Source organism: Scomber scombrus, chromosome 4, assembly GCF_963691925.1.
Source record: "Scomber scombrus chromosome 4, fScoSco1.1, whole genome shotgun sequence".
Classification (NCBI taxonomy): Eukaryota; Metazoa; Chordata; class Actinopteri; order Scombriformes; family Scombridae; genus Scomber; species Scomber scombrus.
The window spans coordinates 17484372-17496389 of NC_084973.1; the positions used below are offsets into that span (position 1 = coordinate 17484372).

At 40.1% G+C, this 12018-nt stretch overlaps 1 protein-coding gene across 1 annotated transcript in view; it reads left to right on the forward strand.

Annotated features, from left to right (window-relative positions):
* Positions 1 to 12018, forward strand: part of unc5ca (unc-5 netrin receptor Ca) — a 195540-nt gene that overhangs the window by 250 nt on the left and 183272 nt on the right. The window lies entirely within an intron of this gene.

Genomic DNA, 12018 nt, shown 5'->3' on the forward strand with positions numbered 1-12018 from the left:
GACGCAGAAGTAGCTCCTGCCGACGAGGTGTACTACTTTTTTTTTTTTTTTCCATCTTTCCGTTTAAATTGAGCCGATGCCTTACGGTCAGCGTCTTAAGGTGTAGGAAACCAAATGTGCTCATATCTTTGCCTGCACTTGACGCGGGGTGTTCAAACTGAAAAAGCTCAAACTCGCTGCTTTCATTTCCCTGTGAAAAACAACACATTTAGAAAGACCAAAATATACAGCAGGCTGTGATTAATATGTGAGAAAAATGTCCTGAAATATGGCTTCACTCGCTATTTCAAACCGGATAAAAATGTGACAACAAAAACTCACGAGGAACACAAGAGAAATTGCGTATTTTTCGCCAGGAGCGTTTTCATCTGGTCAGATCAAGTCCCAGGTTCCAGTTACATTCAGATAAAAACTGTGAAGGGCAGGACTGGAGTCCACGATTACACGATTAGGCGACTAATGTCTCATTGCGAAGTGCTTCACAAAATGCGACGGTCCACTGCTCTGATTGGAGAATTGATCAAAAGTCACAGACACTCACAGTTGCCAGAAGCGCAGAAGCAGTGATACAAATCTCACAACAAGAACATGAAGAATATTCAGTAAACATCTCGGTTGAATTTAAGATACAATGCCACAAGATTTTCAACTTTACAAGGGTATGACAGAATTTAAAAGCAGGCTCTAACACACACGAGTGTCTGAAATACTAAGCTGTTGCAATGATGAGGTGTTGTGCGTTTCTCTGTTCACAATGTACGCCCCCAGTGAACCATAACAGGAATATTAAAGTGATATTTCTGAAGAGTGGCGTGCAGTCATACAACAGGGTGCTGCTTGTGAAGGATACTGCAGGTCACAGGCTGAATGAAGCCTGAAGAAGCAGCCTAACTTTGTACTATTAAAACATTTTATTCTTATTTAAGAGCTCTGTTGAATTCATAATGCAATAGGCTACTGCTCCTCAGAAATGCTGAAGGGGAAGAACTTGCAACATTTCACACTCTCTTTGACCTTCTCAGGGAGAAGTTGTCCCTTGTTAATGTTCATCCAAAAGCATTTATGACTATGCTTCTGTCGTTTTACCCAGCCGCATAATGCACTACAGTAGTCCCGTTTGGCATCAGTAACCAAGGAAGTTTGACCTTATTATTATTGGCACCTATTGTGGTTTTCATCCCCTACTTCTATCCAGAAATATTATATTCTATTATCCTATTAGGGAATAGTGTTGCTTCAATGTTTTCCCTCCATTATTATAGCTAATATTCCACTTAAAGGATTCTTGTCTACACAAGAATGTGGTGAGTAAACTGGTATTGACAGTACTGACTAGCCTAAGGTTTTTGTGCTGAATTTGGGCATTAATTGGACATGATTTTGCTGCCACCTTTCATTGCCCTGGGGACCAGTATTTCAGCAACACCCACCGATATTCATTATGACCACTTTCTATTGGCTTACTGTTAAATCAATACATTGCAATTTAGGGACACGATTTGAGTAGGCTTTCGCCCACCTCCTGATAAATTGTCCCTTGTCACCAAGACGACTCAATTCGACTTTGGTGGAGAAATCTAGTAGTTGGAAACTAAAAAATGTTAATGCTTTTCAGCAGATGAAACTCCTCGATCTTTGCTCACCCCTGAAACCTTTTCAAAGTTTTACATATTGCTGGTTTACCCCACCTTGTCTAGTTGGGGCTTGTCTGTTATGTTGATGTCTGTTGTTTTTCTGTTCTAAACAACTTGACTCATGTCTCTGAAGTTGTTTCTTTGTGTGTGTAGAGTCACTCCATTTGTTGTTTTATTGAATGGGGAAAACACACAAACATATTGGCCTAACTGTGGGGGAGTGGGGGGCTTTGTGCACAGAGCTGATCCTCTGTGCTGGATTCAATTCCCAGTCCACTCGAGTGGAAAACTTCCTTGAAATTACAAACATTGTGTTATTATGTGCATTTTGTCTATGTATTGTAAATGCAGGCTGTTATTTTAGACAAATAATTCTGTTCTGTTCAGTGCTCCTCGTGCATCATTTAGTGTCTTGTGGCCGGTTCTTGCCTCCAGTTTAACGCCGCAGTGGCATAATGTGGTTTGCTACGTTTAATAACTGAGTTGGTTTTCGAGGTCATGACTAATGATGTTCAGGATGATGGTGTTTGTGGAAATGATACTGGCACTGCTGAGGATTTAAATCTAATAATGATGAATCATGAGAACCGTAAAATATTCCTATTTCGAGTACACTTATCCAAAGAAAAAATGATTTAATTCAATCATTCTACTTTCAATCCAGGTATCTCCCAAGCATTTAATTAAAATAATCTTTTTAACTCTTACTCATGTAATCTGACATCTTTCTCCTAACCCTTTAAACAGTGTGTGTGAGACTATGGGAGACCCTCTCGCACACTCTCACCCAAACCAACGTGTGCACATACAATGAGAGGAGAGTGTTAGTTGAGATCCTCTCATGACAGCTTGAGTACATGAGCCAGCCTTCCAACTAAGCCCCACCCTCGAGTGTTTTGGCCTATTAAAAAGCCATTAGCTAAGCCCCCTTACAGTTGATCTTGAATGAATGAGTGTCAAGATCGCTCAACAATGTCTGAAAAGTCCCCTTGTTTATTATGATGACTAAGCTGCAGTATGGCCAGGTTCTACAGTTCAGCTGCTATAGGGTGTTAGTGAAAAAAAAACCCTGCGGTCCCACTCATTTCAGATTGCACAGTTTAGCTGTTGGGTTCTGATTACATCATATTTCTGTGGCATGTTGTTTTTCAGTTCACACTTGTCTTTAGATTTAACACGCAAATCTATTCCAGGACGCTCTTTCACTTTGTTCAACATGTACTCTCAAACTGTATATAGTGGATTTAAAGCTGCGCAGTTTGGACACACCCTCCTATTCACTTGAATAAGAAAGTGTGTTCAATTTTTTGACTGATACTTTATGTGTGTTTATGTGTGTGTGTGTGTGTGTGTGTGTGTGTGTGTGTGTGTGTGTGTGTGTGTGTGTGTGTACGTGACTGTGTTGAAGTTTGTGTGTCTGTGCAGGTGGATGTAGGTGTGTGAACCCAGTAGTCCAGAGGTGTAAAGATGCGTATGATGTACAGTATGAGGTGTCTGTGTGTGTGTGTGTGTGTGTGTGTGTGGTAGTGTGCCCACAAACGTGGCAGTGTACGGATGTTCTCAGAGAACTCCTGCAGAGTTTGTGTGTGGGTCTCTGTGCACACATATGTGTGTGCCAGCATGTCTATACTTGGGAGATTGTGTGATTTTGTACATGTGTGTGAACTTGGCATTATAACAGCACTCTGGCAGAGATCACATGGTGTTTCATTTTGTGTATGCACGCGCACTTGGCATTATGATATTGCCAGAGCTCCCATGCTGTCTCCCATTATGCTCTGATCCTGTCCCATGGTGCACTGCAGCCATCCAGGGTTCAGTGCTTATAGATGGACAGCTGGGAATTATTGGAACTAAATAGGTCAATTTGATTGGCTGTGCCACTCCAGCCAATGCAGTGCAATTGGCTGAGCAGGTTTTATTTGGTAAATGTGATGCTGTTTCTGTATCAGAGTGAGAAAGGGTGATAGGAGTGAGAGAGGGAAAGGATGAATGGATGAGGAAGGGAGAGATCTCTCTGGGTGGTTTGTACCAGCTTTGATCACCCCACTAGGACTTGACAAGCTGACTGACTGCTACACACACTCACACATAGAAAACACACACACACACACACACACACACACACACACACACACACACACACACACACACACACACACACACACACACACACACACACACACACACACACACACACACACACACAGCAAGATATTTCTGCGGTCAAACAATGCTGCATTCTGTCTGCATTTTCTCTGTGTCTATGTGAGCGTACTAATGCGTGTGTGTGTGCGTGCGTGTGTGTGCTTGGACTGGCGTTCATGGGAGTGTGTGAAAGGAAGTCTTTGACTGTGTCTGGGGTTGTTTTGTATAGAAGACCCTCCTGCTGCTAGCAGCAGCCTAGTGATGGCAGATTTCCCTCACCCTCTTTGCCTTCTTTTTTTTATTTATATGTGCTTACTCATCCGACATTTCATAGACTCTTACTTAAGTGTGACCATTAATGAGACATTTTTCCACCTACCTTCTCTCAATCTCTATCTTTTTCAGTCTGCATCCTCTGTTAGTTGCTGAATGGATTTTACTGAACTTTTTTTTTCTCCTCCTTGCCTGTGGCCTTGCATGTTTATCCATTCACTCAGTACATTTTATGTTGGACTGTGAAAATGCCGGACTGTCCACCTACACCTCTGTGCATTTTATGTATGGTTTGCTTGAACACATAGCAATTACTGCTCGGCCTATTTCAAGAGTCAAGAGGCTGAATGTGGGTTGTTTGCGCAGCGGCAGAGAACTTTGAAGGCATGTTTTTCTTTGAGAAAAGCAGAGATGGAATCCAGTTTTGGAAGAACAATTATGGTTTTCAAGAGTCTGTGTCGGCAACTGCGTCACACGGTTTGCACCATTTACTATCTCTCACTCTCCACGGGGGGGAAACCCAGGGTGGACCATGTGAGCGTGCATGTTTACTGGAGAGACGGGCTGAGCAGGAGTAAAGAGGAAAAAGAGAAAGGAGAAGCTTAATGTTCTGAAACTGATTCCCAGCGTCTCCTGCTGTTAGGTCTAATTCCTTCTAGAGTTTCATGTAAAGATCTGGAATTATGAATTTTTCATGGCAGGCGAAACCTAAAGCGTCATTTGGGGCTCTCATTTGCAGGCTTTTTGTTTTAGTTAGTTGTGTGTCTGTTTCCTGTGTGTATATGTGTGTAGTGAGGGTTTTCTGAGAGAATGCCGCTTGTTCCCAATCAATGCCCTACTATATAGTTCCCACCGGTCCCATGCAGCCTCACGCTGCAAAAAATTATCCGCCTATCTTAGTGTTTAGTGTTCAGATTTAGAAAAACACACACTTAAATATCTTTTAAAGTCAGGTTGTTATATTTTGCTGCAAGATAAAACATTCAGACTCATGAGATATCATAAATGTTTTTGTTTTTTTTAAAAAGACACTTTTCAACACATTTTCCTTTCTCAATGCAGTTCACTGAAAAAAAGGACCTCTCTTGTTGTCATTTTTTGTAGTATACTGCAAGAAGAAACTGGGTATCTTTAATTTCCATAATAAACAGTTGGACCCAGTGAGTCGATGCCACTGAGTGCCAGCCCGCAGATTTTTTACACTGTTGTCCATCGTCTCCCTCTCTCCTCTCAATTGTCCCCATTTCTCTCTCTAATTCTATCTCCCATTTCTGTCTCCTGCTTTTAGTCTTTCTCTATTTCCCATCTGCTACTACTGACATTCTGCTCTCTTCTCTCACTTTTAGCTCCCTTTTTATTATTCTCTCCCTCAACTAATGTCTCTCGCCACTCTGTCTCTTTCTCTCGTTAGATTTACACTGTTTAATTAGAGTGTGGCCAAAACAGTGGACATATTGTTTTGCTTCTGAACGGGGCCTACACGCAGCGGGACATTATGTGTTTGTGTGTGTTTATTCACAGAAAGGTGATGGAAACTCATCAGTTAGCCAGGGGGAGGGAACGAGTTTGCTTTGACAGGCACGCATACACATGTATTGTATGGTGTCCAACACAGATAGAGGGAAGGAAAGAAGGAAATAGACAGGTAGGGAAATCGAGTGCCACCCTGCTTACACCATGCCAGCTGCTCTCCATTGAAATCTCATCTTGTATCTCTTTGTTTTAAAGCCATGTCTCTATCCACAGTCGGCAGCTTAGGCTTTTCATGGTCTATATATTCTTTTTATTTGATACCGTAAAACCTCCAGTAAATAGCCCAGGCTGGTTTATTTGCCTCAGAAACAACGAGCAGCATACTGCGGTTATGGGAGACAAGCGCTTACCAGAGACACTTTTTTTTTCTCTGTGCATGTGTGTGTGTGAAGAAACCAACTTCTGCCTCTTCAGCTTAATCCTCTGTCCCTTCTCGTGTCTGTCTTGACACTTTGTTTGGACTCATGCCAAAGCAGCAATCTGCTGCGTCTCCAGATTTTTTGCTCATGGCACTCATATTAAAGACGGTCTGCAGATTTGGGGATGTATCTATTTTGTAGATTTTACAGTATTATCATAGAATTCTGTAGCATTAAATCTCATGAGCCCCGGCAGTGCACAGGTGTCACTCCTTACACTTCCACATCATAGACAAACAAAAAAAAACACATTTCTACATATGTGTCCTTGTTTGAAAGAACAATTATTTGAGGGCAGACACACGACCAGCAGATGGGCACAGGGTGTTTTTGGCTGAGTGGGGTGTTTGTGTTTTTGGCACAAGAGACTCTTATTTGTGTCATCATGAATATGTAATTAAGCTGCCATTGAGAAAAGACGACGTGCCACGGCAGGGGGTCCACGAGGCTGGGAATCCAGGTCCCTTTTGTTTCGACTGAAAGCTTGTTACATGCATTGTACTGCATTGAGAGGGTGAGGAAAAAGAAAGGAGGCACAAGGTTAGGAGCAGAAACATGGGCAAACAGATAAACTGAAAGAGAGACAAACAGTGGAGTGCAGAAAATGAGCGAACGAAAGGAGAAGGTGTGTTTTTCTTGTGTTTTGCTTTTCTATTTCTTGTGGAGAATTTGACATTCAAGCTCTTTTTTTGATAGGAAACAAAGCCACACTGTAAAAGCCCATTCAACTCCTGGTTGAGTGTGGAGAGAGGATTGGGGAAAGGAGGAGGAGGAGGAGGCGTAGGAAGAGGAGGAGGGCACAAGCAAGAGGGCTGAGCGGTGTTGGGAAGCCGCCTGAAGGATTAGTCTTTCTCTTCCCCCTATCTTTCGCCACTACATTCTCTCTTCTTTTGTGACTCTCTTTTTTTTCTTTCCTGCTCTCGTTTTCACAACCCCCAATTTCTTCCAGTTCTCCTCTCTTTTTCCCTCCCTCTTTCTTGCTCCCTTGATCCAACCCCTCCCTCCCTCACCCCCAACAGTAACTCTTTTCTTTCCCCCATCTCTCTCTCTTTCTCCCTCAGTCTCTCCCTGTGCCAAAACTGTCTGGTAATCTAGTGGTCCATCTGAAGGAATATGCAAAAACCTGAAACCATAATTACTATAATCACCACTGTAACTTTTTACCTCCGAGGCTTACGTTTGCACTTTACACACTTGTGCGCACACACACAAACGCACAAGACTTATGCCTGTTTTGAAAGAGCACATTGTAATTCTGTAGGATGCCATGAAAAAGGGGATTTAGCACGTGTTGTAAAAAGGTTTTTGGTTGCCTGTTCTGCTGCTTTAGACATGATGTAATTTACTGCACTGTACCCGGTGTAGGTGTAGGAAAAACAAGGGCTTCACAGATGCTCACAGGCACACGCACACGCACAGAAACAATTGAGTTAGTTTATTTTGTATGATCGGTACAAGGGTACAAACACACCCTGTACAATAGACAAACATATGGTAGAACAAGTCCATTCACTTATTTTGGCTCCACACTGCCTGTAATAAGAACACAGTATATTTTACTCCGCGGGTGACAAGATTACGTGTAAGCAGTTTGCTTTGATTCATTTGAACACACCATTCTAAGTGGCTAATGAATATGGGCAGTACTTTGCTGAGAAGGCACATTTTCTATGTCCATTGTGATCGTGTGCGTGTAAATGAAATATCACATTATTATTTTATTTATTTATGTATTATTTCCCCAGAATTATCCTTGCACACAGCATTTTTTTTGTCTCCCCCAGAGGAGCACAGGTAGGAGTGCACTGTAGGTGGAGAGAGGAGAGGAAGGAGAGAGAATAATGACTTTCCACCATAAAAATCTTGCTTCCTGATCTTTTGTTCTGAGAAAAAATGATCATATAGGGGTGAAAGAAACAGCAGATCAGAAAAGCCAGCCAGAGTGATTGTGAGTGAGGAAGAAAGCTATAGTGACTTGGATACGGGGACATCAAGTGCCAGAGTGAGATAGAGAAAGACTGCAGGGTTAGTAATTAATCACAGTTCTCAGCGAGTGGGAGAGAGATTTGATGAGACAAAACGGTGAAAGGGGGTAGTGACAGAATCATTTTAATGCACATGAATTTACACAGAAGCTAGTGTGTTTATACCTTCCTCACTGTGATAATGAATTTTAGGGTTATGGTTAGAGGTTAAAGGTTAATTTATGGCCTCAAGAGGTCAGGAATAAGGCTACAGCCATTGATTTTATCTGGCTAAATTAGTTGATTGTGTTCTGGAGGGAGAGGTGAAGATGGTTATTGGTTACACAATGAGGATGAAAGACAACCATTGGAATGCTGTGAAAATCAGACAAAGCTGTTTTTGGCCAGATTCAAACTGAGCTGTTTTTGAGTCTAATATTAATGGAACAGAAGATAATGACACAGAGGAAGGTAAAGTAGATGTGAGATGCTGCTGATTTGCAACTTTAGTCCCTGGTATTCATTGTATGTGTGTCTGTGATTGAGGAAGATATACAGTACAGATGCCTTCAACCCTGCTCAAGGCTTAGTACTAAAACCAAACTGTTAATACTGTAAAGTATAGGTTTGTTTTGCTCTGAAGCACAGCTGCTTCTGAGTTAGCCAGCTTGATATAAAAAAAAAAAAAAAAAAAAACTTGCCCTGGTGTAGACTTGGAGCTAGACCTTATTGTGAACAAGTCTGTGAAGAAACTTATGTCTGTAATGCCAAAATATATATTAGTTGTATAGAAGGAGTTTCTCTTCTTTTGCTTGATTAAAAACGTTTTTTTCTTCTTTTTTTCTGTTGCTTTCCCTCCACAATGTTGTGTTTGAAAATATAGAGTGAATTTGTTGTCACCTGTTGTCCTGTCAGCCTGCACAGAAGAGATTGGACATGTTTTCCCTGTAGGTTTTATCTCTACATTATGATGACCTGCGTTTTATACCTTGTGTTTTATGACATTTTTTTTAATGTCTTCTTTGGTTATGCAGGTTTCCCTACAGGGAAATCACTTTAGGATTGAGTGAAATGAGAAAACTGCAATATGAATAAAAACATGACTAGCCACACTGATATTTGCATTTTATTGTATCTATACCTGTATGTATGTTTTTGTGCAAACTTACTACTTTACTTGGATACTGAAGAATAAACTCACAGTGGAGGACTTCTTCATGTACAACATGGCCTTTACTGAACAGTAAGATGGGTGTAATTGTGTTAAAAAATACAGTGTATAAATTATGAGCATTATTCAGTGGCAAGTTGCTAATTAGATTATTTTAAAATCTCTTTTGATCATGGAGAATGTATGTTTGTTAATACACAAGTTAAGGCACTTAAAGCATTTTACTCCTTCAAAACAAGTAGAAAACACACAGGGTCAACTGTTTTCTACATGCTTTAATAGGCACAGCTCTACAGCTGCTAGCAGAGATGATCAGATATTACTTTTTGGGAAAGACTGTTTCCAAAGAGGCTTAAATTAAATGGGGTGATGATGAGGTCAATGGATGAAGGCTTTAAAGTTGTTTTTAATGATTGAGAGATTTAAGATCTTCTCCACTGCCGTGTCTTATCAACCTCAGAGTGAAAGTCAGTTTTTATTACAGGTGTCTAACATTGTGACTCAGCAGTGCATCTATAAAAGTACAGACCTACGGACCATATTTCTGCTGTTGTTTATAGCGTGTTTCAGCTGTGCTTTGTTTTCATTGATTCTCTCCCACACAGACTTTGTGTGTGAGTGCATGCGTGTACACGTGTGTTTGCTTTTTAGTTGTGCTTCTCTGAGCCCTCTGGCTCTACAGGCTTTATTGTTTTACAGCATTTATTGATGTTTATTAAAAAAACAAACCTTTGGGTCGACCCTAGAAAATGTCCCCCTTTTTTACCCCCTGTTTGTGTTATTTTGTACTTTCATCCCCATGGATATCTGTACGGCTTAAGGTCAAGACAGGTAGAGCGGTAGTCCTGAAATTCACTGTTTGTTATTTTGCAAGTTAAACGTAGCTGATAATGTGGTTTTGTAAAGGAGGGCACTTAAATCTAACATGGTTATTAATGTGACAGTGCCAGACTTCAGCTTATTTTGGTGACAGTTGCTGCTTATTTTACAGATCCATTTGATTTAATCCTCAAGGGTGATATGATGTAAAATAAAGCAATCCACTACACTGTCATTTGTCAGTTTTGAGATGACATGTCAATGGTTGAACATGATTAGATGAAGGAGACAGATTAATTTTGCAGACAGATTAATTATTAATATACAGTATAATTATTCTATTCTTTTGACAAATATGTTACAATAACCAATAATGCAAAGCTCATTTAATGTTTCATTAATTCAGTCAGGGAATTAAACTCTCCCACTTCAAACTTATTTTTATCAATCCAGATCCTTAAAAAGGGATTAACACTTGTTAAAGAAGAAGAAAAAAGGGGGAAACAAGATCAACTACATCTGACACATACTGTAATTCATGAAATGTTGAGGTACCAGATCATTATCTTAGTTTTTGGGAATGAAGATTGGGGCTCCCTGCTGTTATCTGACAGCTGACGAAATCTAGATGTAATCTTACATGGAAATCACAAGCACACACACATGCTTGATCTGAGATAAGTTTTAATGGATGAAAAAGTTAATGAAACAAACCCAGAGCTCCACTGGACCCCAAAGATGTATGACTGTACGAAAAAAGACAATTTTATTTTTCAATTATATTTGAACAGTCCTCATTTCTTAGCAACAAATAACGATGGAGTAAAAAAATGCAGTAACTAGAAGCATGTTTTGATCTTAGCGATACTTCTACCAAAGAATTTACAGTGCTACTTTGATGTTATAAACAACTTGGTCAGTAATGAGGAACACTGTTTTATTCTGTCTGAAATAGTTCTGCTTTTAATCCAACACAACTCATAATTAAATTACCACATAGGTCGATTGTAGCATGCACTCCAGAATGACCCAAAGGAGCATTTTCTTATATGCTGCCTCTATTGATTTCCCAAACCATTACAGATCACTGTTTAAAAAAATTATGATTTGGCTTAAAAGCACTTGATTAGGGTAAGAGAAAGATCAGGGTTTTGGTTAAAACGATCGCTTAAAACATGGTATGGGTTTAAGTAACTACTCCCTTAAAATCGGGCAACCTCTGCATCATGGCAGCAGTAAACACCATGACCATCATAGTTATGTTTTTTTTTAAAAAAATATTCTGACTCGTGACACTCTTGGTTGTAAGCGGGAAGCTAAGCGAGCAGGAAGCTAAGCGAGCAGGAAGCTAGCTCCTGCTGTTATGTCAATGTTTTGCCATCTAATCTATCTAGCCATCCACCCAACCCACTAATTCCAATTATGCAAATATGTCACCTTATAGTGACATCATCTGAATTGCATAACTTTTCGGTGCCATAACTAGTACAGCTACTAGACGGAATCTCTCACTCAAGCTTAACTACTTTTTGTTTTTGCCTGCTGAATGTTTGACCTATACTATAATTTTTCTTTTGAGGATGGGCAGTTTTAGTCAGGAGGGTGCTGGAATAACAGTGTTTTAACAAAGTCATTTACCCCAAATGAGTGAACTTTTCATTGTATTTCATTTAGTCATACTAACTGAAAACTGAAATTGACAAATATGCAGAAACTTTTTTAAAGTGATTTCTGGTTTGGGTGATATAGTCTTGTCACTTTCCATATTGAGAGGGATGAACACCCGCTGCAGGTGATTAAATTCCAATTAAAAGTATTGTTTTCAAAAAAGTTGTGATCACATTTTAAATAAAAAAGGAATATAGTCAATTTGGATAGACACATGCTGATTCAGTCTCAGCTCACATCAAATGCACAGATTAGATCTATTTTTACCCAAATGATCTCCCCCTGATATTCACTGCAGTGAGTCGAGTTAATTTTAGACATCTAGTAAAGAAGAGGCCACAGTTTAATGAAGTACCTCAAAAAGATCACAATAACACACAGCTGATTCA